The 25,167-nt window shown below is 28.8% G+C and overlaps 1 protein-coding gene across 1 annotated transcript in view; it reads right to left on the bottom strand.

Moving 5' to 3' along the window:
• Positions 1–20,444, bottom strand: part of LOC119603644 (probable serine/threonine-protein kinase DDB_G0278901) — a gene marked incomplete at its 3' end in the record, with an annotated part of 56,985 nt that extends 36,541 nt beyond the window's left edge. The window contains exon 1 of the mRNA XM_037955751.1: positions 19,818–20,444. The remainder of the gene's footprint in view (positions 1–19,817) is intronic.
• Between the last annotated feature and the right edge of the window lie 4,723 nt (positions 20,445–25,167).

Below are 25,167 nucleotides of genomic sequence, written 5' to 3'. Positions count from 1 at the left end.
TATTATATCCATACCAGGGGCGGGGTTATCGAAACCCGTTACAAAATGATTAAGAACTTATTGGGTCATATAAAACAGGTCACTATAATTTGATATCGACTATGCGATTTGAGAATTTTTGCTCAAAATTTAATTTTCCATAAAAAATAGGGTTTTTTTGGATGGACCTGGTCCCCTCGGTATCAAAAATTTTTAGGTTTTGTTTCATTTATCGTATTTTATGTAAAGTCAGCTTTCCAAAAAGTATAAATTCTATATACATCTTCTTAGAAACTTTTTAGATAACTTAAAAAGAAAAAGATACTTTTTTCCCAAAAAAATGACAAAAAATCGCCTTTTTTTAATTTTTTAAATTTAAATGCCTATAACTTTGGACTCAGTCATGATTTTTACATAATTCTTTCACTGCTTGGTATATAAACTTGTTGTTAAGCAAATAAAAAAAAATGGCGAAAATCGGAAATATTTGGACCTGCTATTATCAAAAAAACTAAAGTAAGGACGGTAAAAATTTTAAAATTTTAATATTCAAATGCGAATATCTCCTAAACTATAAGAGATAATTTACTGCTACGACGACATTTTTTATAGTGCTCGATGAGGAGATTCTATATACGAAATTTTTTTTAAATCGGAACTCAAATGAAGAAATAGGATCGTTTTAAAAATTTAACATAGCCGAGGTGTCCTAATTTGAGGACCCCCCGCCGGGCCCCTGGTTGGCCTATAAGGTCCAAATTCAAAACCTAAACTCGACAACACCTCCTCTTTGTGCACACCAAATTTCATTAAAATCGGATTAACCGTTTAGAAGTTACCGAATTATTTCCCTCTTTTTTTTTCCTATACCACTGTGCGCCACAAGAATGGACAGAATAGATTCATTCGGTCATTTAAACGTAACGTTTGTTCATTCAACCATATTTATGAGTATAAATTTTTGCAATTGCCACTCTCACTCCCTCACAGATAAAGGAATCAAGCTTGTCGTCATCATTGCCTTTAGTTGTAGCAACATCATCATAATCATCAACATCCACATCATCATCATCTCATTGTTTAATGTTGTGCAAAAGCGGGGCGAGTTTTTTTTTTTTTTTTTGTTTTTAATGCTTTAATGCCTTCCAGCTTTTAGATTGTATGAATAAAATCGAATAGTAGTACTCTAACTCGATTCAAAAAGGCAAGCCATACTAAGGCTGAAATATACATAGATATATTCGATTTGCATACTGCTGACTGTATTTGTAAGATATATGTATGTATATGTGCATACTAAATTCTAGTGAAACTACAGAAACTCTTTCCCCTTATTTAAGAGTTAGTTGGGTATGTTTTTTGGCACTCTGGTAAAACAAAGAAGTTAGGTAGGGAGTCAGTGGTAGAGTATCAAACATAATTTTCATCGATTCATACATATGTATTTCAAAATTAACCCCTTTTGGCTTTGAATTTAGCAATATCAAATAATAATAGCATAAATTTGATGTTATTGTTGAAGACAGTGGATTAAAAGAGTGTTTTTTATGAAAGATTAAAGTGATTAGCATTAAAATTAATGGGGACCAGTTCCTGAATACCAACTTTGTATGTAGTGATGTCGCTATAACTTCTCAAACTCGTTCGGTGAAAGCATAAAATAAAATTTTAAAATTTTAGTAATTAGTTTTGAAGGTAATATAGTTATTTCATACATTACTTAGTAATGAGTTGTCGTTATAAATAATATAATTTCAGGATTGTAGCCAATTGCCTTGAACGTCTTTAGTAGTTATACCCTACACCACTATATTGGGGAGGATATTATGCGTTTGTCTTGATGTTTGTAACACCCAAAAATATTGCTCCTGCATCCACCTTAAAGTATTCCAATCCACTCAAAATAACTTTCTGAGTCGATTAAGATATGTCCATCTGTCCATCCGTCTGCCTGTCTGTATGTCTGTGTGTTCATGTAAACCTTGTGCTCAAGCTACAGGTCGCAATTTTCAAGATAATTTGATGTTATTTGGCACATATTCTTATTTTGACCGTACGAAGGACGAAGCCTATTGAAAATGGTTGAAATCGGTCAATTATTTCGCCTACCGAATGTTAGATATTGTACAATATCTACAAAAATCGGCAAATCTTAGTTTTATATAATTTTATTTTCTTGTGATTTCATAATAATGGGGCCTAATTGGACCCTAGCCCCCATACAAAGTCCCCTTCAGAAAATGACTTGAATGTGGAAATTCACCTTTAAACACTACTATGGTATTAATGTCATCGTAAAATAAAATATTTCGGAATTCAGGAAAAATGCTTTATTGTTAGAAAACTAATCCTCACTTTTAACATACTCACTGGTGTAGGGTATCATATGGTCGGCCATGCCCGACTATACGTTCTTACTTATTTGTTTTAACATTGATTTATAGTTTTGTTTAAAAGCTATTCCAAATAGCTCGATCTAATAACTTGTTAATAAAACATGGAGTAAGCGGATAGACTAACAGATACAATAGGTAACTGTAAGGCTGGTTTGTAATCCGGGAAAGTAGGATAAGAACATTTGTACCTCGTCGATCAAAAAGAAGTAGTTATTAGTCCAAAAAGTGAGTACTTCCACTTCGATATTACTTTAATATTACTTGGATAAGTAAAGTTTTTACTGGATAATTATACCCTTGTATTACATTAGTTCAAAAGAAGACTTACTAGTACAACTTTTTGGAACTGAATTAAAAACAATTTAACGAAAGTAATTAAGAAATAATAAAAGTTATGAAAATGAGTTCTTGAAAACTACCATTAGGAATTTTGAACTAGTGATATCGCTTTGTAAGTATTCAATGAATAAAATTAGTTCTAAAGCTGCTCTCAATAAGTTGTATTTGTCCTCTAAGCTTCTGTAGAAGTTATTTGAGAGTGAAATAAGCGATCAATAACCGGTTCCAAAACGATAGTGTAAAGCGATTATCGACTCCTTTAAGCATTCACAGAACTAATGGTTCCGATGTTGTCAATTTCTTACAAAACTTAGTCTTAACCCCCAAATTGCTTGGAACGAGTACATGTTATATATATACCTAGAACTTCTAGAGTTAGTATATATTAAAATTTGTTTAAACTCCACCATATATTTGTTTAGAAACTTTTTATACCCTACACCACTTTAGTGGGGAGGGTATATTGGATTTGTGCTGATGTTTGTAACATACAAAAATATTCGTCCTAGACCCACCTTAAAGTATACCAATCGGCTTAGAATCGTTTTCTGAGTCGATTAAGCTATGTCCGTCCGTCTGGCTGGCTGGCTGTCCATGTAAACCTTGTGCGCAAGGTACAGGTCGCAATTTTCAAGATAATTGGATGAAATTTGGCATGCACGTTTTATTTGACCCAAGGACGAAGCCTATTGAAAATGGTTAAAATCGGTCCATTATTTCACCTAGCCCCCATAGAACAGAACCCCCCGAAAAGGGCTTCTGAGCTCATAATTATGTTAAATATACAGATATATCGATAAAATACGGCACAACTAAGTTTTATAGAAATCTTGATGACCCTGCCAAATTTCATAAAGATCGGGCCCCATTTGACCCTAGCTCCCATACAAAGTCCCCTTCAGAAAATTACTTGAATGTCCCAAATTAACTTATAAACACAAATATCGCGATGAATTTCAGCACAATAAAATATTATGTAAATATAAATATATTCACAAAATTTTATCGGGCTTGGTCCATATTTGCCCCTAGCCCCCATATAAAGCCTCTTTCAGAAAATTAGTTTTTCATCCATAAATTGCTTAAATGTATCGGAACAAGGGAATATTGAAAATAAATGCTTTACTATGAAAAATAAATCACATTTAATATTCATAACTGGTGTAGGGTATCATATGGTCGGCCTCGCCCGACTATACTTTCTTACTTGTTTTATTAATTCACATATTTCAGAATCCTATTGGAAAGAATTTTTCTAAAATTTATTTCATGTGAATATGATTTTTCTGATTTTAATTCTCTCTTTAGAAAAATGATTTTATTTTGTTTTCGGTCTTTTTGTTGTTTAAACCTTTAATCATATTAGCTTAAATTGTTTAATGTTCTATGGTTGTTGTTTTGATGTTGTTGTTGTTGTTATTATTATGGTTGATGCTGCTATTTCCTCCCATTCATTATTCATTACAGTTATTTACATGCCAGTCCAACTGTATTCATTCTTTTAGTCAGTCATTCATTCATTAGGTATTTTCCCCTCGGTCTGGTTTAAGTCTATTGTAACAATTTTTATTCTTGTTTTTTTTTTTTCTCTCTATATGTTTGTTGTTATTTTGTGTGTAGAAGAGTATCAACTAGAAGAAAAACAATATTTTTTTTTTTCATTTTCATTGCGTTCAACACGCCTCAACGCGTTTCTCTACGCAATTATTTCCTATTGATGTTAAAAATCTTGTTGCTATTGCTGGCTGCCAAAGTTGTTGTCGTTGCTATTGTTGTGGTATTATTATTATTGTTGTTGTTGCTGTTGTACGTTTCATTTTCAAAATTCACAAATTTTTCCAAAAAAAAAACTCTCATCTGCTAAAAAAAAGTTATTTATTGTTGCTGTTGTTGCATGAGTATTTTTTTGGAGGGTTTGTGAAAATCTTTATTGTTGCCTTTACCACCCTTAATTTTGGAAATATTTTCTCTATGACGTTGTTTTTGATATATTCAAAATGTTGTTGTTGTGCGTGCGTATCTGTGTGAGTAATGTGAGATTTTTATTTCTGGTTTTTCATTTAAAGCATTAAATGGAAAATTAACTTTTTTTTAATTTTTAAATTGTAATTTGTTTTTTTTTATCCAGTTTTCATTTGAAAATTAAAATAACGTGAAATGTGAAGATTACATTAGAATTGTTTTGAATTTTAGGAAATAAGAGCCAATCAATTTTACGTATGTAGATTTTATCTTTTGGATTTTATTTTTATTGTTGAAACTATTTCACTTTCATATTTATGTATTTTTTTCCAAATTGATTGCTTGTTATAATTCATAATTAGTTTGTTGATTGTTCTAGTTTAGGTTGAAAATGTTTTTTAAAAAATTTTAATTCTGTTTTAGAATGATGTTACCTTTTTAGCTAGAATTACATATTTTATGTAGTTTTTTGAAATTTTCCAGATTTTAATCTCTTTAACGGTAAATATTTTTAAATATTTGCCTTTTATCAGCTTAATAGTATTCTAGGGAATTTCGAGATTTATTAAAAATGTAGAGTATGTATTTGTAGGAATTTGTGAGCTGAAGAATTAAAGTGCCAGTTTGTTGATAAGTAACTAAGAAAGTATAGTCCAACTTGGCCGACTATATAACAGCCTTCACCATGGGCAAATATGGACCGATAAACATAAAATATTTTGGACCTAAAATTCTCTATGCTTAATTTCATCGCTAAACAAATGTTTGTCAGTGAATTGTGGACAAGTCATTTTCTGAAGGGGGGCTTTGTATGGGCTCTAGAGTCAAAACGAAATTTGGCATGAGCAAGACTTACACAAAACGATTTTTATCGAGATATTTACATAATAAACATAATTATGTGCTTGACAGATTTATTTGGGGCGTTCGCTGGTATGGGTGCTATGTGAAATAATAGACATAGTGAATCAGAAAAAAACTATGCAAACCATTATAGCCAAAACTTTTCCCTGGTCCAACAAATAAAAATTTTGTTGATCACATTAGTTTTAAAACGTATGACATTAATTACCAACAGTTCTTTCGAAAAGTCCAATATGGACTTTCATAAAATTCACAAAAGGTCTCAAGATTATTCCAAAAACATTAAACATTATAAGGAAGATTTGATCATTGAAAGAGAAGCTAGTTCGGAAAGAAAGAGTCTATCAGATAATAAGGCAAAATAAGTAAAAAAAACTGTTGCGAAGAACATTAAAGACTTCCATTAGAAAGGCAGCTCGAAAAGTTCGATTATTTTCTGCGCAGAGGCAAAGCTAATGCTGGGTTGAAGTCGTATAAAGTTCAGAAAGTTTCAGATTAATTCGGTTAATAACTTAGAAGTTTAGGTAGAATTTTAAAAATTTTAGGTAGAATGATAAAACTTCTCTACTGGGAGACTTTTCACAATTTCCAGGTCAAAATTTGTATGGCGCTGATAGACGAGATATCAATCTATTTACAGTTTTGTCAAAAGAAGCCGATCATTCGTGACATCAGGCTTGATTAACACAGAAATATCTGTTAAGGACAGTCTAAAAAATGACGTTTACCTATCTTTAAACAGCTCGGAGGTCTTTATATGTATTTACTGGACCGATGTGACATCATACCACAATGGGAAAAAGTGGTATTTAAATAATAATGTTGTACCACGAAAGGCAAATCCACAAAACTGTCCAGAATTTCGGCCTGTGGAAAGGTATTGAGCTCTTGGAAAAATAACAATTTAGGAACTCAGAAAAGGTGTCCTAGAAGATGTCCGACTTTATGCGTCACTGGACCATATCATCAAAAAATGCCAGGGAAGCAACTATCCCAGCAAAAACTCGGTAATGACTTGTACTTATATAACCACTTACTTTTCATACTGTTTGTATTACCTTTAAGTACTCTTTTAATGACTTACATATAATCAGATACGTAAGTACTTTATTTTGAGTTTTGACGTTTTTATTGCCAATTTTATTGGATCGCACTATTGGATTAGCTGTTGTTAACGCAAAGAAACATTTTTCTGTGTCACCACGAAAGACAAATCCACAAAACTGTCCAAAACTTCGGCCTGTGAAGAAGTATTAAACTCTTGGAAAAAAAACAAGAACTCAGAAAAGATGTTCTAGAAGATGTTCGACTTTATGCGTCACTGGACCATATCATCAAAAAATGCCAGGGAAGCAACTATCCCAGCAAAAACTCGCTAATGACTTGTACTTATATAACCACTTATTTCTCATACCGTTTGTATTACTTTTAAGTACTCTTTTAATGACTTACGTATAATCAGATACGTAAGTACTTTATTTTGAGTTTTGACGTTTTTATTGCCAATTTTATTGGATCGCTCCATTGGATTAGCTGTTGTTAACGCACAGAAACATTTTTCTATGTTACCATGATAGGAAAATCCACAAAATTGTTCAAAACTTTGGCCGGTGGAGAGGTATTAAACTCTTGGAAAAAACAAGAACTCAGAAAAGGTGTCCTAGAAGATGACCGACTTTTTGCGTCACTGGACCATATCATCAAAAAATGCCAGGGAAGCAACTATCCCAGCAAAAACTCGGTAATGACTTGTACTTATATAACCACTTACTTTTCATACTGTTTGTATTACTTTTAAGTAATCTTTTGATGACTTACATATAATCAGATACGTAAGTACTTTATTTTGAGTTTTGACGTTTTTATTGTCAATTTTATTTGATTAGCTGTTGTTAACGCACAGAAACATTTTTCTGTGTCACCACGAAAGACAAATCCACAAAACTGTCCAAAACTTCGGCCTGTGGAGAAGTATTAAACTCTTGGAAAAAAACAAGAACTCAGAAAAGATGTTCTAGAATATGACCGACTTTTTGCGTCACTGGACCATATCATCAAAAAATGCCAGTCAAGCAACTATCCCAGCAAAAACTCGCTAATGACTTGTACTCATATAACCACTTATTTCTCATACCGTTTGTATTACTTTTAAGTACTCTTTTAATGACTTACGTATAATCAGATACGTAAGTACTTTATTTTGAGTTTTGACGTTTTTATTGCCAATTTTATTGGATCGCTCCATTGGATTAGCTGTTGTTAACGCACAGAAACATTTTTCTATGTTACCATGATAGGAAAATCCACAAAATTGTCCAAAACTTTGGCCGGTGGAGAAGTATTAAACTCTTGGAAAAAACAAGAACTCAGAAAAGGTGTCCCAGAAGATGACCGACTTTTTGCGTCACTGGACTATATCATCAAAAAATGCCAGGGAAGCAACTATCCCAGCAAAAACTCGGTAATGACTTGTACTTATATAACCACTTACTTTTCATACTGTTTGTATTACTTTTAAGTAATCTTTTGATGACTTACATATAATCAGATACGTAAGTACTTTATTTTGAGTTTTGACGTTTTTATTGTCAATTTTATTGTGTGTTAAAACTATTATTTGGGGCACAATATAATAACTAAGCAGTGATGTTCTGAGTAAGACAGTAAACTAACGAACAAGAAGCCCAGCTCTAATTTGTCAGTACTTATTTAAGTAGTGATTTGTAAGCGAGCGAGCTAAGTACTTGCCTCCAATGTTATCACCTTGTTAAAATAATGAGTTAAAATGCTAATGAATATATAGTGAAAAGTTGTTTTTTTTAGCTTTTTAGCATATTACTTTTCAATGTTAGTTTTTGCTGGGTATAAAATCAAGTGTATCAATATTGAAATGTTTACTGAATTTTTACAATATTTGAATAAATTTACGTATTTTTGGCAATTTTAGTATTGAACGGTTTAAGTTTTATTTAACTTAATAAAAGTATACGTTTTTTTCTGACACAGTCCTTACATTATTTTTATTTTAATAAATTTGGTCCCTAATTTTAAACTCCCAATAGAGTAAATCTCTAAAAATCTTCCAAAGTGATCAAAAAACACTTAAAACCTAGCTACTTAAAAATACTAGTTAATTTCATACTCTCTTAACTCAAGTACCTAGACGAATAATTACAAAATTTATTGATTTAAAATGTAAATTTGATTATGTTTGTTTTAGTTTTACTCACTTTACTGACTAATCCAAAAAAAAAAAAAAAAACACAAGACAAGACAAAATTAAAATTCATATAAAATTGTAAAGTCAAAGTATGAATAGAAATAAATAGATGATAAAACTAAAGCACAATAATGAAAACACTTAAAGTATCTAGATTTATAATGCTTAACCTCCCCTTTAAAACTACAAAAATTCTTTTAATACTCTATAGATGTTTTGATACACTTTATATTCTCACTGCTTCTGTTTTATTCTATACGTTTGTTTGTTTGTTTATTTGAAGAACCATTAAAAGACCTTAATGAAGTACTTGAGTATATTTTAGAATTTTTTCTTTTTTTTTTATTACATCTTATTTTAGCTGCTTCATAATTTATATATATATTATATGGTTGGTATGTTTGGATATTTATGTGGGTAGTAAGTAGCTAGCAGCAGCAAAGACTTGCAGGAGCATTCATTCATTACCTTGGGGTCCTCTTATAATATTTTATTCTTATTTTTTTTTTTTTCTTTGCCCTGGCTCTTTAGAAGTTATCATTACAGTGACTTAATTTCAAAAGTCAATTACGAGATGTAAATTTTTCTATACTTAATAAACATTTTTTTATTACATACAGATTTTCTACTCCTGTACGTACAACCAACAACATCATTTTTACGTTATTTTCATTCATGCAACAAACAGCAGCAGCAACAGTATAAATACAAAAAAATCTTACAGCTGAAGATAGAAAAAAATTATAACTTTTTATTTCAATTTTTGTTTTTGTGATCTTTTTTCTAATTTTTTTTGTAGAAGAAAATTAAAAGATGATGTTTGATAAGCAGCATACAAAACAAAGACTTTGTATACACTAAGTACACGACTGTGACTATAAATGATTTAAGTAGGTAAATATTTACAGAAAGTAGAAAAAAATTAAAAAAAAAAACGACGACGACAAAAAAAATTATTGTGCACTTGTTGTTTGATGTTTTCCTTTTTAAGGCGCAGGGGGGTTTTGTTTTTCTACCTCATCGAGCAGACTGCACAAGATGATGATGATGTGTATTAGAGCAGAGTTTTAAATGATTTCATTTAAATATTTAACTTTAAAATGTTTCATCATTTGTTTAAGTTATTGTATGTCTCATCATCATGTCTTATAATAAATACCAGTCGTGATAAGCAAAGTCTATAGATATTTTAATTTTTATTTACGTTTGTATGTTTGTTGGTTTTTAAGTTGGAGTATCAGATAAATAAATACTTAAATTAATCCCATTTTCAATATTTAGTTATCTTGTGTTAGCTGTAAAGTAAATAGCTTTCAAAGGTATACATACATATATTTAACCTTTAAGTCAATCAAAAAGAAATGGTTAAATAAATAATTACAAGGCTAAGAGAAAAGTTTTTTAAAGAAGGGCAGTCGGATACTAGTAGCTAAGTTTAATTGCACAAAAATATAATTTATGTAATTAAAGGCAACAAGTAGAACAATATTGTCTTTTAATTAAAGGATTCTTTTAAATGGAATGTTTTTAACTTGTAAAAGCTCTTTTTGTTAAAACAAATTTTATTAAAAAGCTTTGTTTGTATAGTTTAAATCTTTAAAGTTATTCTAAGAAAAACTTAAAACAAATATGTCTTAAAGCTTATTATCTCTTTGTAAATAATTAGACCAGTTTTTTGTAAAAAGCTTTTTTTATAAAATGATTTATTTTGTAGCAAGATTTTTAATAAATAAAACTATTTATAGGAATCTTTTCTAAGAAGTTCTTTTAATAAAACTTTTGTTAAAAGAGTTTTTATATTAAGCTTTTTTGTAAAAAGCTTTTGTGTAAGAAAAATTTTTGTAAAAAGCTTTTCTATAAGAAATATTTTTGTAAAAACTTTTTTGTAAGAATTTTTTTGGAAAAAGCTTTTCTGTAAGAAACTTTTTTATAAAAAACTTTCTGTATAAAGATGATAATTAAATGTAATATTTTAAACTTAAAAAAGCTCTTTTTGTAAAAACGAATTTTATTAATACATGAAAGCTTTTTGTTTGTAATAGTTTCTCAACTATTTTGATAAAATCCTAAAAGTTTGTCTAAGAAAAAGTTTCTTAATATTTTTCAAAAAAAAGCTTTTTAGTAGTACTTTTTCCTAAATACTGTCCTTATAAGGTTTTTGGAAAACGTTAGACAAATTTTTTGTAAGAAATCCTTTTTATAAAAAAACATTTTGTCGAAATATTTTCTAAAAAGCACTTTTTAAGGCTTTTCTGAAAAACGCCTTATTGAATAAAGCTAAAGAATTCTTTTAAATCTTTTATTAAAAAACAATTGTAATAAGATTTTTTGAAATGCGGTTATTTATTTTATAAAAAGATTTTTTAGTAAGATTTTTAATAAAATACTTTTTGTAAATATCGTAAAAGCTCTTTATAAGGCTTTTATTAAAAACGCATTATTGTATAAAACATTCCTAAAAAGTCTTTTTTGTATTAAACTTTGCTAAAAAGCTTTTTTTGTATTACGCTTTTCGAAAAATCATGTTTGTTATTGATCTTTCCTATAAAGCTTTTCTGTATAAAGAATTTTTGTAAAAAACTTTTCTTCATAAAGTTTTTTTTTTTTAAAGCTTTTATGTATAAAGCTTTTCTAAAAACGTTTATATAGTTTATATTTCTATATATTCATATAAAAGCTTTTGTATTTATACTTTTCTGTAAGCATTTTTATATAGTTTTTTGGAAAATGTTAAAGATGGACAAAATCTCTTTTTTATAAGAAGCTTTTTTGCAACATTTATTTTACCTAAAACGGTACTTTGTAGAAAGGGGTTTTCCTTTAATAGAAAGTTTTTTTTGTTAAAAACTAAATTATGTTGCTTAAGAACTTTTTCACAGAATAACTTTTTTTAGCAGGAAAATATTTTGGTTTGGATAAATCTTTATTTTCATTCCAAGAAAACTTTTAAACCATGAAAGCTTTAAACTTTAATATCTTGAACTATAATTACAAATTCATGCATCAAAACTTCTTTAAATTTAAAACCAAAACTCTAATATCCCTTATGTCCTCCCACCTCTGACTAGCCTACAAAAACCCCACAACTCATAATTATTCTATTAGCCTTCTTACTACACAAGAATTATCTAAAAGATCTCTCAAGTTTATTCATCATTTACACAAAAATACTCCTACTTATTTGCAACTAATTTGCAAAAATTCCCGAAAGATAAATTGTTCTTAATTTCCCTAAAGATATTTAAGTAAAAAGTTTATTTTTGTTTTTTTGCCATTCCAACAAAAGAAAACAAAAATATAATAATATTAATAAAACAACAAGCAAAAATAAACACAAGAAGAAAATAGAAAAGAAAAATTACAAATATTATGAAAATAATTTGAAATAAAATTTTAACACTTATTTGTATATACATTTTCATAAACATTAATTAACTAAGTGATGATTTTCAACGCCATCATCATCTTCATTCAACAGCGACAACTTTATGGAAATCATCAGTTTTATCTTCATTAACACTAACAACTGAAATATCAACTCATCTTCTTTTTATATTTTTAAATAGATATTTTACAGCCCAGCCAGCCAGCCAGCATTCTTCATTAAGTTCAACAAAATCAACAAAAAAACAACAATTATCATTGATTTAAATTATTATTATTTGCTATTGTTTTAATTTTATTATTGTTGTTTTGCCAAATACTGTTGCTTTCTATGGCGTTTTATTGTTTTGTAAAATAATAATAAAAAAAGAAAACAATTGTTGATTTCTAAGAAATTTTTTCAGTTAATTCCTGTTTGAAAATCTTGTAATGTATCTTGACGATGTAGTAGTCTGTGTATTATTGTTTGTTTCTGTGCAACTCATTAAAAAATTTATTGTCTTTTCGATTTTTTTTAGAAATAATTTTTGTTGTTTACAACAATAAAATCACTTTACTAGAAACAAAACAATAACATGAGCAAAATTTTTGAATCTTCAATTTCCATCTGCAGAAAATTGTAGTTTAGAATTTCTTTTTGCAGAAAATGTTCTAATTTTAATAAAGCCCGTGGGTTGCTGAGATTTCAACGAGAGCTGAGTTGAAAGTTTTAATATCCTAAGAATTTTATTTATTTTATTCGATTAATTCAAAAATTAAAAATTCGTTTGGGATTCGATTCCTCAACTTCAAATTCAAAATTCAAAACTGAATCTACTTAATTTCGATTCAACGAAAAATTTGTCCTATTATATATCTTATATGACGTTAAAAAAAAATGTTGTCTAATACTGTGATTTGCATAAATAAATCTATAATCAAAGTATCATTTTGAAAGATTTTACTTTAAAAATTTTCTTTATGGTAAAGTGAAGTGTTTAAATTTTTCATAATATTTTTTAAATTGACAAGTGTTACTTCTTGAAATATATTATTTACAATGTCATGTTGGTTTATAACCGCTTTAAATCTGAAGTACTTTTTTTTTTTTTGATTTATGAAACGCCACTTCAACAATTTTATGGATGAACGGAAATTTAAGAAAATTTTTTAAGTGAACAATTTATGTTGTTTATGAATTATAAAATATTTTAGGTACCAGGTAGATTGAACCAGTTTTTTCTACTATTATGATTTTTTAATATTTCGTATATATTATTTCAAGGGGCCACTAAGACTACTGCTCACATGCATCAGTTGTACATCACAATTTGAGTTCACAATTAGCGAACAACCTCTCAGACTTCAATATCCTATATTTTCCAATGCAGATTTAAAAAAAATAAAAAAAATATATACCTCGAGTAAAAGACTCCCATATGGCAAACAATCAGGTTCTTTAGTGGGCCAGGTCTTCTCTATGGACATAGACATTGAACAAAGTAATCACCCTTATGGCCAATAAAAGGGAAATTTTTGTTCCCTTAAAATTACAAATTATTGTACCAATTACAATTACTTCATTCCCCTCGAATAGAAAATTTCCATCGTTAACTTGTCGTGAACAATTCATTCACAATAGTTGATTTTATTCAGAACAGCTGTTCATTGTTTACAAAATTGCATCAGTCGTAATTCAGATCTGGGTTTGGGAACAACTCTCGCGTCATCGTCATTATTTTTTAAGGCCAGGCTCGAGTTTGATGCTTGGCTTTCGAAAGTTTTACGTCTAATTCGCACTGGTGTAATGTAGTACTTCCAGGCATGGTTGGTAATGATTACACAAAGTAATTCATTACATGGTCAATTACAATTACTTGTAATATGTTATTGAACAATAAGCAATTGTTGTTTTTCCAATTACAATTACTTGTAATTGGTAAAGTTTCAATTACAATTACTTAAAATGTAATTGCAATTGAAAATGTAGTCATTACCATCCAAGCCTGATTACTTCATATTGCAGTTCAAAGTTATGCGTTGTCTCCATTAACTGCGTGCTTTCGTTTTACCTCAAAGTGAGGTTACTTTTGACTGATGGAGACCGTAAAATATTGAGATTATGCCCTGGTGGAGACCATATAAACTCGTACTTTATACCGGTGGACACGGTCACCATAAAAGATCTTAAACTTTTACTGCTGGGGTACCAATAAAAACTCAACTTAATCTATCTAAATCTTCGAAGGTTCCAGCTTCGAACCACCGACGGATATCGTTAATCTTAAAAAAATAGAACAAAATATCATCAAAAAAGAAAATTAACGATTAAAGTGCAAACGTATGTCACGTATAATTTTGATTGGCGATAGGGTGAATAAATCTTTTAAGAAATCCATATTTACAGCGACATAAAACTCTTCATTTGTCTGAGGCTAAATATGGAGTTATAGTGTCTGAAAATCTCACACTAGATACAGAGACACAGGCTCTTCTATTTCCTCATTGTTATAGCAATCGCCTCCTTTGATCCATAGTAATCCCATGAGATCTTTTTTTGATAGCCTGCTTAAACACTACATCTGTCTGAGTCCAGATATGGCCCTCCAGTGTGGTATCCATAGAGAAAGCAGATTCCCTCTATTTTTCAGACATTCGAACCAGAATAACCTTTTATGACCAGATATCTCAAGCTGGTATGTGGGCCTGATCAGCATAAAAACCGAATACACTTGGGACCATATTAAGATATCGATCAAAAACTTTAAGTTAAATTTTATTCAAATTCGAATCGATTGCAATGTTTTTTTTTTTTTTTTTTGAATCTAAGACCTTGAAAAACTAGGCAAATCTTTAACTTTTCACACTTCCGTCCTGAATTAAAATCATACTTGTAGATTCAAATCGATTAAACTCAGGGTACAATACCATAAGTATTGTAAGTATGTATGTGAAATTTTATAAAAAGGAAAAGTGAATATGTATGTATATATTTTTTGTATTTGTTTAATTTTTGGCTTACTTTTTTTGTCGCTGTTGTTGTTATTCCAACATTTAATGGCATGACATGAATGTAATAAATGACAGACAACAATCTGTGTCAAAAAAACTGTGTTTACCTCTAACTCTCACTCTGGCTCCCTCACCATGACAGACTTTTTACAATGTTATGCTTTTATTTATTTATTATTTTTTTTTTTTTGCACAATATTTTCACAATTTTTTAAAAGTAGTACTTCTACTACAAGTATTTTAGGTAAAATTCATGAAAAAAGAGAAGAAAAGTAGGAGCATCCACAACGCTGCTGCTGCTGCATCATCTTCATCAACATTTTACATTGATGTCGTTGGCTTGACTTTAGCGATTCTACAAACTCAGGGATTGAGATAAAAAATTTTATATTTCAGAGGTGGCTAGAAGATGTTTAAAATAAATTCTAGCGTTTAAAAGTATGATGTAGTATGGGGTACAATGAACGTTGTTGAAAGCAAATGTAAAACAATAAGACAATTATTTAAAATAATTTTTTGTCAAGTGTTATTAAAACAAGTGAAGGTTTTTACTTCTTCTTTTTCATTTTTCGAGTTTGTTCTATGGAGGACAATTAAATCACAGCTGGATTTTATTTATACCAACGACATAAATGTCGTTGTGCAAATGTGCAAGATTTCTGTGTAAGTAGTACGTACCCAAGTACTGATACAAGTTATACTGCTCGTATTTTTTTTTTACAACAATTTCAGACACACAAAATTAAATGAGAATAATTTAAATGTTGTATGAAGAAAACAACAACAATGAATTAAGTAGAATTACAAAAACAATACAAGAAATGAAGAGAATTTTATGTTTAAGTATAATAATGTAAATGTGAAAAGATTGTAATTTGCAAATGACAGACAAATGTGTAATAAATGTTAAAATAATAAAAAAATTTCACCCACTGACGGTAGTCAAGGAAGTACCTAGTAGAGGTATGTTTATTAAAATGTGATATTTTGAGAATTTTGCAAAAAGATTGGAAATTTATGGAACGGCCTAAGGTAGCGTTTAATAATTGGCTTTATACAGAGGAAAATACGTCAAAGGTGAGCTTATCACGTTTGTTAATATTTAGACAATGGATGTGTATACAACTACCGTTGTAATTTTGACAACGAATCATTGTCATTGCAACAACGCATTATTGTCATTTCCATTACGCAACGTTCTGTTTGACAACATAACGTTGTCATTTTGGTAACACATAAGTTTTTGTTGATTTGATAACGTAGTGTATTTTTTATATTAATAGTTTGACAACTTTTCGTACATACTTTGACAACAGTTGTTATTGAAAAATTATAAACACTTTGGTGTCAATTTGGTACCAGACGTGTATAATTTTAAAACGGCTTTTTTTCCTCTGTGTAGTTATTTACTTTAACTTTACATAATGCAGTATAATTGTTTGAATTAGATAAGTTTATTTAAGTTGTATTGCAATCAAAAGTGTAGATAGGAGATGTTGTAATGCGATTTCGAAATACCTCAGTTGTTTTAGGGGTCCATAGGTGAATCCCTAACAAGTGTCGTATTTGTTTCATCGGCTATTTAAAATCGATTAAATTTTAATTCTTTATAATGAAGTTAAACGAAAATCATCTATAAGAACTTTGTACTTTTTCATAAGTTTGTATTAATTGGATAAAAAAAAAGAATTAATAGAAAATTTTCATAAAAAGTTTTAATTTTTCAAAATTTGTAATAGAACTTTATTCTGAAGAGAACTTTTAGAATTAATATATTTAATTTAATTTAAAACTTTTATACAAATTTATTTTTAATTTAAATTTTGCTAAAATAGTTTTTTAAATTAAAAATTTATGTAAAATGTTATAGAAATTAAAAATTTTGCTAAAAAATGTATAATCTAAAGTCAAATTTTTTTAAAAAATTTAAATTTATAAAATTCTTAAGTTAAACACTTTTTCTATAAATTTACTATTTAAATACAAAATGAATCGGAATTTTTCTATTAATTAAAAAATTTCGAAAATTTTCTAAAAATAAAAACATTTTTCAAGAATTCTTTGCAGACTGAAAATTTTCCAAAAAAATATAGAAATTTAAAGTTTTTTAAAAACTATTTAAGTTCAATATTTTTATAAATTTAAAGTTTTTAAATTTTCAAAAAATTGGAATTTTAAAATTAAAATTTTTAAAATTTTTTAAACATTAGAATTTTATAAAAATTTTAATTTTAAAATTTTATAAAGATTTTAAATTTTAGGAAAATTTTCTATAAATTTCAATTTTTAAAACTTCTTAAAAATTTAAATTTTTAAAATTTCCTAAAAAAATTAATTTTTAAAATTTTCAAATAATTTTAATTTTTAAAATTTCTTAAAAATTTAAATTTTTAAAATTTTCTAAAAATTTTCCAAAATTTGAAATTTTTTAAATTTCCCTAAAAATTAAAATTTTTAAAATTTTGTAAAAATTTCAAATTAACAATTTATCAAAAATTTTATAAAATTTAAGTTTTTAATCATTTCTAAATACAGATTTTTTTTTAAATTTTCTAAAAATTTAAATTAAAAACTTATCCAAATATTTTAAATTGTCTATGTATAAATAAAAAATGTTCCGAAAATTTTCCATAAATTAAATATTTTTAAAAAATTTTTTTACAAAATTTTTACATACATTTTTTTTAAATTATTTTTTTCAGTTTTCTAAAAATTAAAAATTACTCCGATATTTTCTATAAGTTAAAATTTTTGAAATTTAAAATTTATCAAGAATTTTCTGCAGATTTTAATTTTATAGGAAATTTTCGATATTTCTTTATTTTCAAAAAAACAAGACCCGCTTTTACTGCAAATCACTGTGCAACTGAATTTAGAACCCGTGCTACGTACATCATCACATTCTACTTGTATTTACAACAACTATTAGTTGTTTGCTGAGTGTGATGCTTTTTAAAAAAAAAAATTCGGATTTGTTTTGGGTGAGTAAGTTTATAAGTTAAAATTGAAAAATTATCAAGAATTTTCTTCAGATTTTAAATTTATAGAAAATTTTCGATAAACTAAATAATATTCTATAAATTAAAAATAAATTTTTTTGATTTCCATTTCCATAAATAAGGACATTTTAAATAAATATTTACTTTGAAACTTTTTTTATTCTTCAATCAGCCTCACTCACAAGTTAAAAGCAACACTTAAGGCGTGAAAATTTTTTTTAACAAACCACTTTAAAACGAGGTCGACTGCTGTCTGTCATTATGAAAGAAAAAATATTGTATATAATACTCTAAAATACTTGTTGCAAATATACATATAACGCATTTTTAATAACACAATTTTTCATATCAATTGTGCCACACATTCAACACTTCATCATCACACACTTGTACTACCAACTTTTGCCATTTTCCCCACAAAATTTTTGTCCAAATATAAATTCATATTTTATTCTACATTTTAATAACCACTTATTCACACATACCATATTACTACTTAAAATTGTATATTTCTTTTTTTTTCTTCAAAATCAAGTGGCTTTAACACTTGTAATCATAATAATGAAAGGAAAAAAATTTTATAAGCTAAATAATATGAAAAGAACCCAAACTTTTAACACACAAAAATTTTCAATATGTATAGTTGAAATATATACAATTATACATATATATGTACATAGTTCATATGGCGCCCACACCATCCGCTCCAAAATTGCAAAATATTGAAGGAAAAAATTTATATAAAAAATCTCAACTGACTTGAGCCTCTATAACACCCGCTAAAACCATGTGCAGCAAAACCAACAAACAAAAAAATTAAAACAAGAAACAGCATTTCATTGAGTAGGAAAGGAGAAGTAGGGAAAAAAAACCCATTGTCAGGCACTTGGGCAACTGTGCTATGATGATGCTTGCAAAAATGGCAAAAAAAAAATATATTGAAGATGGAAAAAATTTAAAAAAAATAAATAAATGCTGTTGATGTTGCAAGTGCTGAAGTGGCTACTGATGTTGCCTCAATGACTGACTGACGGACGGACGGGCGGTTGTAAGGAAGGAAGGTCTGCATCAGATTCTTGTTAAAGTACAATGATTCCAACTCAAGTTTCAAAAAGTGTTTTCAAGTATGCGTGTGAGTTTCAAAATAAAATTTAAGGAATTTGCTTAATCTTATGACCAACATTTGTTAAAATAATTTCAAATTATCTATTGATTTAAATGTTTGTAATTTCTTAAAGTAAATAATTAAATTTCCATAAAAATTAGCTGTTAACTTTAAAAGCTGTTTTTAAAAGGACATACAAAACTTCGTCCTTTTTAAATAAAAGGGGATTTTTTTATTGCTGTTGTATAGTAGTAAATAAATATGTAATAAACTTCTTCTTACTAACTGATTTTGTTTTTATTTTATTATTCTTTATATATTTTTCTTCATTTTATTTATATACCACCATTCTTTTGTAAGTAATCCACCCTTGGTTTAGTTTGTGCCAAAATACAAGGATTTTTTTTTTGTTTTCATTTTTCCTTCCTCGTTTCATTCATTACACAACAATAAATTCATCACATAATTCTGCTTCTATTTTATTGCAAAACACAGCAGCACAAAAACAAAACTTGCAACTTAAAACTGGATTTTTCTTTTATAACAAACAAAAAAAAACTTTTAGATTTTCAATTTACCTTTTTTCAATAATTTTTTTCAATAAAAATTTCAATTCAATTTTTATACTTCAATTATTTTGCCTTAAAGCACTTTTAAATTTTCAATATTTTCTTTTTAACTACAATTTTGTTTTAATTATTTTTTTTAATTTATAACTTCCTTTTATTTTGTATAATTTTGTCACAACACTCACACGCGTTTTTATTTGTTATACTAAAAGCAAAATATAATTTTTCATATTTATTCCAATAACAAATCGACCGTCATTAATATTATACACGCTTCGCGTTTACACGTTATTTTTGATTATTTTTAAGAAAATGCGTCAAAAAACAAGACCCGCTTTTACTGCAAGTCACCGTGCAACTGAATTTAGAACCCGTGCTACGTACATCATCACATTCTACTTGTATTTACAACAACTATTAGTTGTTTTCTGAGTGTGATGCTTTTTAAAAATATTTTCTGATTTGTTTTGGGTGAGTGAGTCTCTGGGTTTTTGCTCTCACTTCTTTTGTGTGGTGTATTTGTTTCGATTTTTATTTCGGTAATTCACCACTCCACTGTGTGTAGGTTTCTTTTGCGAAAGAAAAACGTAAATGTTATACAATGCAATGCGTAATCGAACACAAATACGTTATATGCCTTCAACGTACGCGTAAAGACTGAAATGTTTGAATTTGTTTGCGAAATGCAAGAGTGTGTTGAGTTTTTCCAGTCACAGTCGACCAGCCAACAGTTTTTAGGTGTTGTTAATTTAGCGTTTTTTCCCTATCACTTCTTAAGGGTGATTGTATCAAAAAAATTATGTTATTTAGATGACTCCAAAAAAAGGATAACGAGAAATCACTTCAGAATGAATAAGACCGAGGTTAGTATAATGGTACGTATTCTGAATAGACACACCGGTTTATGGATACAACTAATCAAAATTAGACCAATGGATTCAAACCAATGTAGAGCTTGCGGAGAGGACAGTGAATCGCTGAAAGTTAGACCAAACTATCTTGGAAGCAATGTTATTTCAAATATTACATTCCTCAGGCACACTGATTGGAAAGGTCAAAGGATATAAGTCCTGCAAACTAAGATTCTGAACATTGGACGATAAACTTCCCCCACCTTGATGTGATTGTAATCCGGGGTAAAAGAGGTGCTAGTGTCAAATATATCCTGGTGCTAGTGTCAAATATATCCTAGGCCTTTCCTTATAATGATTTGACCTGGGGTTGAACCAGACAACCATATAATCTTGCTGTCAACGAGAACGGATAAAAAAATCATAGACATGTAGTACCACTCGAATATAGGATCGGTGGATAAAAGTACAAAAATCTTATAAGACAATGCTATATTATGTGTGTAAATCCCTCAAGGGGCATGTTACTTTGATGAACATCTCCTATCTTGGTGTGATTGCATTCCGGGTGAAAAGAGGTGTTTCCAGTATCTCCAGTCTGTCGGGACTATAAACTTGTACTGTCAAATATACTATCTTCGGCCATTCCTTATAATGATTTGACCTGGTTTCAAACCAGAAAGCCATATAATTTTGTACCACGGAAATCGGTAGCTCGCAGGGCAGAGTTTCGCACTTTGTCTTGTCCCGTTTATTGTAGATGTCCTTCAGTGTGCTCATGGGTGGTTTAAACTCAACATCGTGGGAAAAAATGCTGGTTAAATGACCGATACACGGTGAAATCTATATTCGGATATGTGGCTAAAGTGACCAGATATTGATCTAGCAGATATTGATAAGGCAAACTAAGTCGAACCACTGTTCCAAAGAGTACTTCCATTGGAAAAACAGCTCGTAAAGTTAAATGCTTTGATTCTTTTGTGCGCGGAGCCAAAGCTAAAGCTGAGTTAAAGTTCAGAAGTTCCAGATTAATTCGGTAAAGAACTCAAAAGCAAAAAATTTGTTTAAATTTTATACAAAATATACTTGTTATGTGATGGAAGATGAAACTTTTGGATTGAGAGACTTTTCACAACTTCTGGGTCAATATTTTTCTGTGACTGATGGCCTAGGTAATATTCAAGAATAATAAAACAAAATTCCCCATGATGTTTCTTGTGTGGCAAACCATTTGCAGTTGTAGTAATAGAATCCAATCATTTGTGACATCAGGCTCGATAAATACAGAAATGTCTATTACGGAGTTTGTCTATCTTTATACAATTCAGAATGTCCGATTTGACAACATGCCACTAAGGAAAATGACTTTTAAGTGGTATTTAAACAATAAAAACAATTTTGTAGCACGAGAGGCAAAACCACAAAACTGTTCAGAACTTCGGCCTATGACTCCTGTAGAAAAAGAATTAAAGAACAAAGGAAATATGTGCCAGGATATGTCCGACTTTAGGAATATAGAAATAGAATAATAGAACTATTAGCTTTACACTTAAAGAATACGAATCGGCTCAGAAATATTTTCTGAATCGATTTAGCTATGACTACGACTATGACTACATGTCGCAAGATAATTTGATGAAATTTGGCACAAACGTTTCTTTTGACCTAAGGACGAAGCCTATTGATGGTTAAAATCGGTTCATTATCTCACCTAGCCCCCAAGAATAGGCTTTTGAGTCCCATTTGACGCTATCCCCCATACAAAGTTCCCTTCAGAAAATTACTTGAATATCAATAATTCACTTATAAACATTAGTATTACGATGAAAATTTATAATGATAACCGATATTTCCACTTTTCTACATATAACCTCTCTTCTATAAATTCACTTTTTTGTCAACAAATTGTTAAAATAAATTGTAATAATTTTTTCTAGCTCACTCCTTATAATCATAAATCTATTTTTTAAACAATTTTAATTCAATGTTAATTTAAGTACATTTATATGCTAAATAAAGCACCAAAATAGCTACACAAATGTCAAAAAACAGCAACGAGTTTTATCACTAGTTTCTTTATTATTCTCACACATAACCGTTCTCTCTCTCAAAAATATTTACTCTCTGTTGCTGTAAACATGACAGCAAACTGTTCCCAATCACAATTGTTGCTTTAACTTGGCCAAAGACAAAAAGCTAAACAATAAAACTGTCTCCACAAATATTGGCTTCTTGAAAGTCTTCAGAAATGTTTTTGTTTTGATATTTTTTTTTTTCTGTTAAACGTTTTAGTTTTTTTTGTTAACAAAAACCTAAGAAGAGAATTTGTTTACATACATTTATTTGACTCACATGTCAATGTAAATTTTGTATACTACGTTGTTAGTATGTATGTATGTATGTATGTATGTATGTATGTATGTATGTATGTATGTATGTATGTATGTATGTATGTATGTATGTATGTATGTTTCTGTGAACTCATAAGAGTAATTTTTAAATGGCAACCAATTTGATTTTTGCGCTCTGATATGTTTGTAAAAAGCATCCGTTCCCATTTCCGGTTTCCGCTTTTTTACTACAACTTTATTATACAAAAACATTTAGAAACGTTCAAAGGATGTTGATTATAATTCATATATTTGACAAAAGAAAGCAAAAGTAGAAATATGTATTTACAAAAGAAAACTAATCTATAGATTCTATTTGCTCATGGGTTAAATCGCAATTATTCATAAAATTGCGTTTTAATTCAAATACTATATAACGCAATGACATCATTTCGTTTTGTTGTATAGATAAAAATGGTTTGGTCCTTGAAAAGTTTTACACTTTCCCCTTTTATTTTTCAAATATTTGCTACTTGTTTTAAAAATCTGTCTACTGAAGGCGTTCCCTGATGATTTACAAAATTGCAAATAAAACGATTTTACCTTTATTTTGATTTGTTTGAATGTCTGTTTAAATCAAATCAGATTTCTATCAATCATTTTAACTTCCTTTAAGCCAGCTAATCAGCATGTTTTTGCTATTGCTGCTGCTGCTGTTTTAGAGACAAATACTTTGTCTTTCTTTTACTTCTTAGTGGGGTAGTAAAGAACGTTACCAACAACGGGAGCTATGAAAATGAAAATAACAACATCATTTGTCATTTCCTTGTTAATCGTTAATTTTCAAAATGTATTTTGGTTTTTTTGTGTGTATAGATTTATCTTGAGTATTTAAGTGTGTATATTTTTTTTCATTTACTTTTTAGGGGAATTTTTTGGCTTTAAAATTTTTATTTTTTTTTTAATTTATGTGAAGGAATTTAATTTTTATTTTTAGGAAGTGCTACAGACTTTACATAATATATTAAAAATATATAAAATTTTTTAAAAGCTGCAAATACTGCAAAAAGTTTTTAGAATTACATTAATGAAAGTTTTTACTTAAAAATTAAAATTTCAAGGGAATAATAGCGATAATTAAAATCTCCCTTTTTTCATAAATAATCTTTTGCAATATCACTAAAAAAGAAACGATCATTTAAATTTTCTACCAAAAAACCATTTTTAATATGAACAAGTAAGAGTGTTATATTCGGCTATGCCGAATCTTATATGCCCACCATCAAATCGTATACCGTGAAAGGAATATTCCCTTGTAAATAAACTGTGATATATTTGAATCTATGCTTTTGTTTTTATCTCATTTATAAGTTTTATGTTGACTTTTTATCATTAGTATATCGATATAAATATGAACCTCAGGGTGATACATACATGGAGAAGGGCTTTTAATGAGTTCTTAAGTCAACTATGAACCGAGCTCTTCCGAATTAAAAATATTAGTTTAAAAAAAAAAATGTTTTTGTTCAATTTTTATAACCACAAACTGTTTTTTTGCAAGAGGGGTTATTTGATTGACCGATCCTCATCAAATTTGGTAGGAAGATTTCCTTTTCTATAAATATTAAGCCATTAATAATCTTAAATGGGACCATATATAAGGGGTTGGGTCAGTTATGAACGGATCCTCATAAAATTTGGTAAAGAGATTTTGGTTCGTAGGAAACTTGTTTATGCAGAATTTTATCGCTGTATTCGTATTTTTTTAAGCCCGTAATGAACGTTAAAGTTATATTCTGAAGCGGACCTTATATGGTCAATTATGAGCCAACCCTCATAAAATTTGGTAGAAAGATTTTGGTTCCTACAAGATTTGTTTATGCCAAAAAACAGTAATGAGCTTAACGCTCATATTCTGTAAGGGACTTTATATGGGGGATAGAGTTAATTATGGGCCAATCATCATAAATTTGGTAGAGAAATTTTGGTTCCTATAAATATACTATACTAAAACAGCTCATTACTGTTTTAGTATATATGGAGCAATTATGGGCCGATCCTCATAAAATTTATTAGGAAAATTTTGATTCGTATAAAACGTGTTTATGTCGAATTTCGTCGCTGTACTTGAATTTTTAAAACAGATATTACTTGTGGAAAATTTCAGCCCTCTACCTT

Source organism: Lucilia sericata, unplaced genomic scaffold, assembly GCF_015586225.1.
Source record: "Lucilia sericata isolate MDLA Ls3-8-SP2 unplaced genomic scaffold, ASM1558622v1 Contig000323F_arrow, whole genome shotgun sequence".
NCBI classification, from domain to species: Eukaryota; Metazoa; Arthropoda; class Insecta; order Diptera; family Calliphoridae; genus Lucilia; species Lucilia sericata.
The sequence above is the reverse complement of the archived record's forward strand: the minus strand, read 5'-3'. Positions and strand labels throughout refer to the sequence as shown.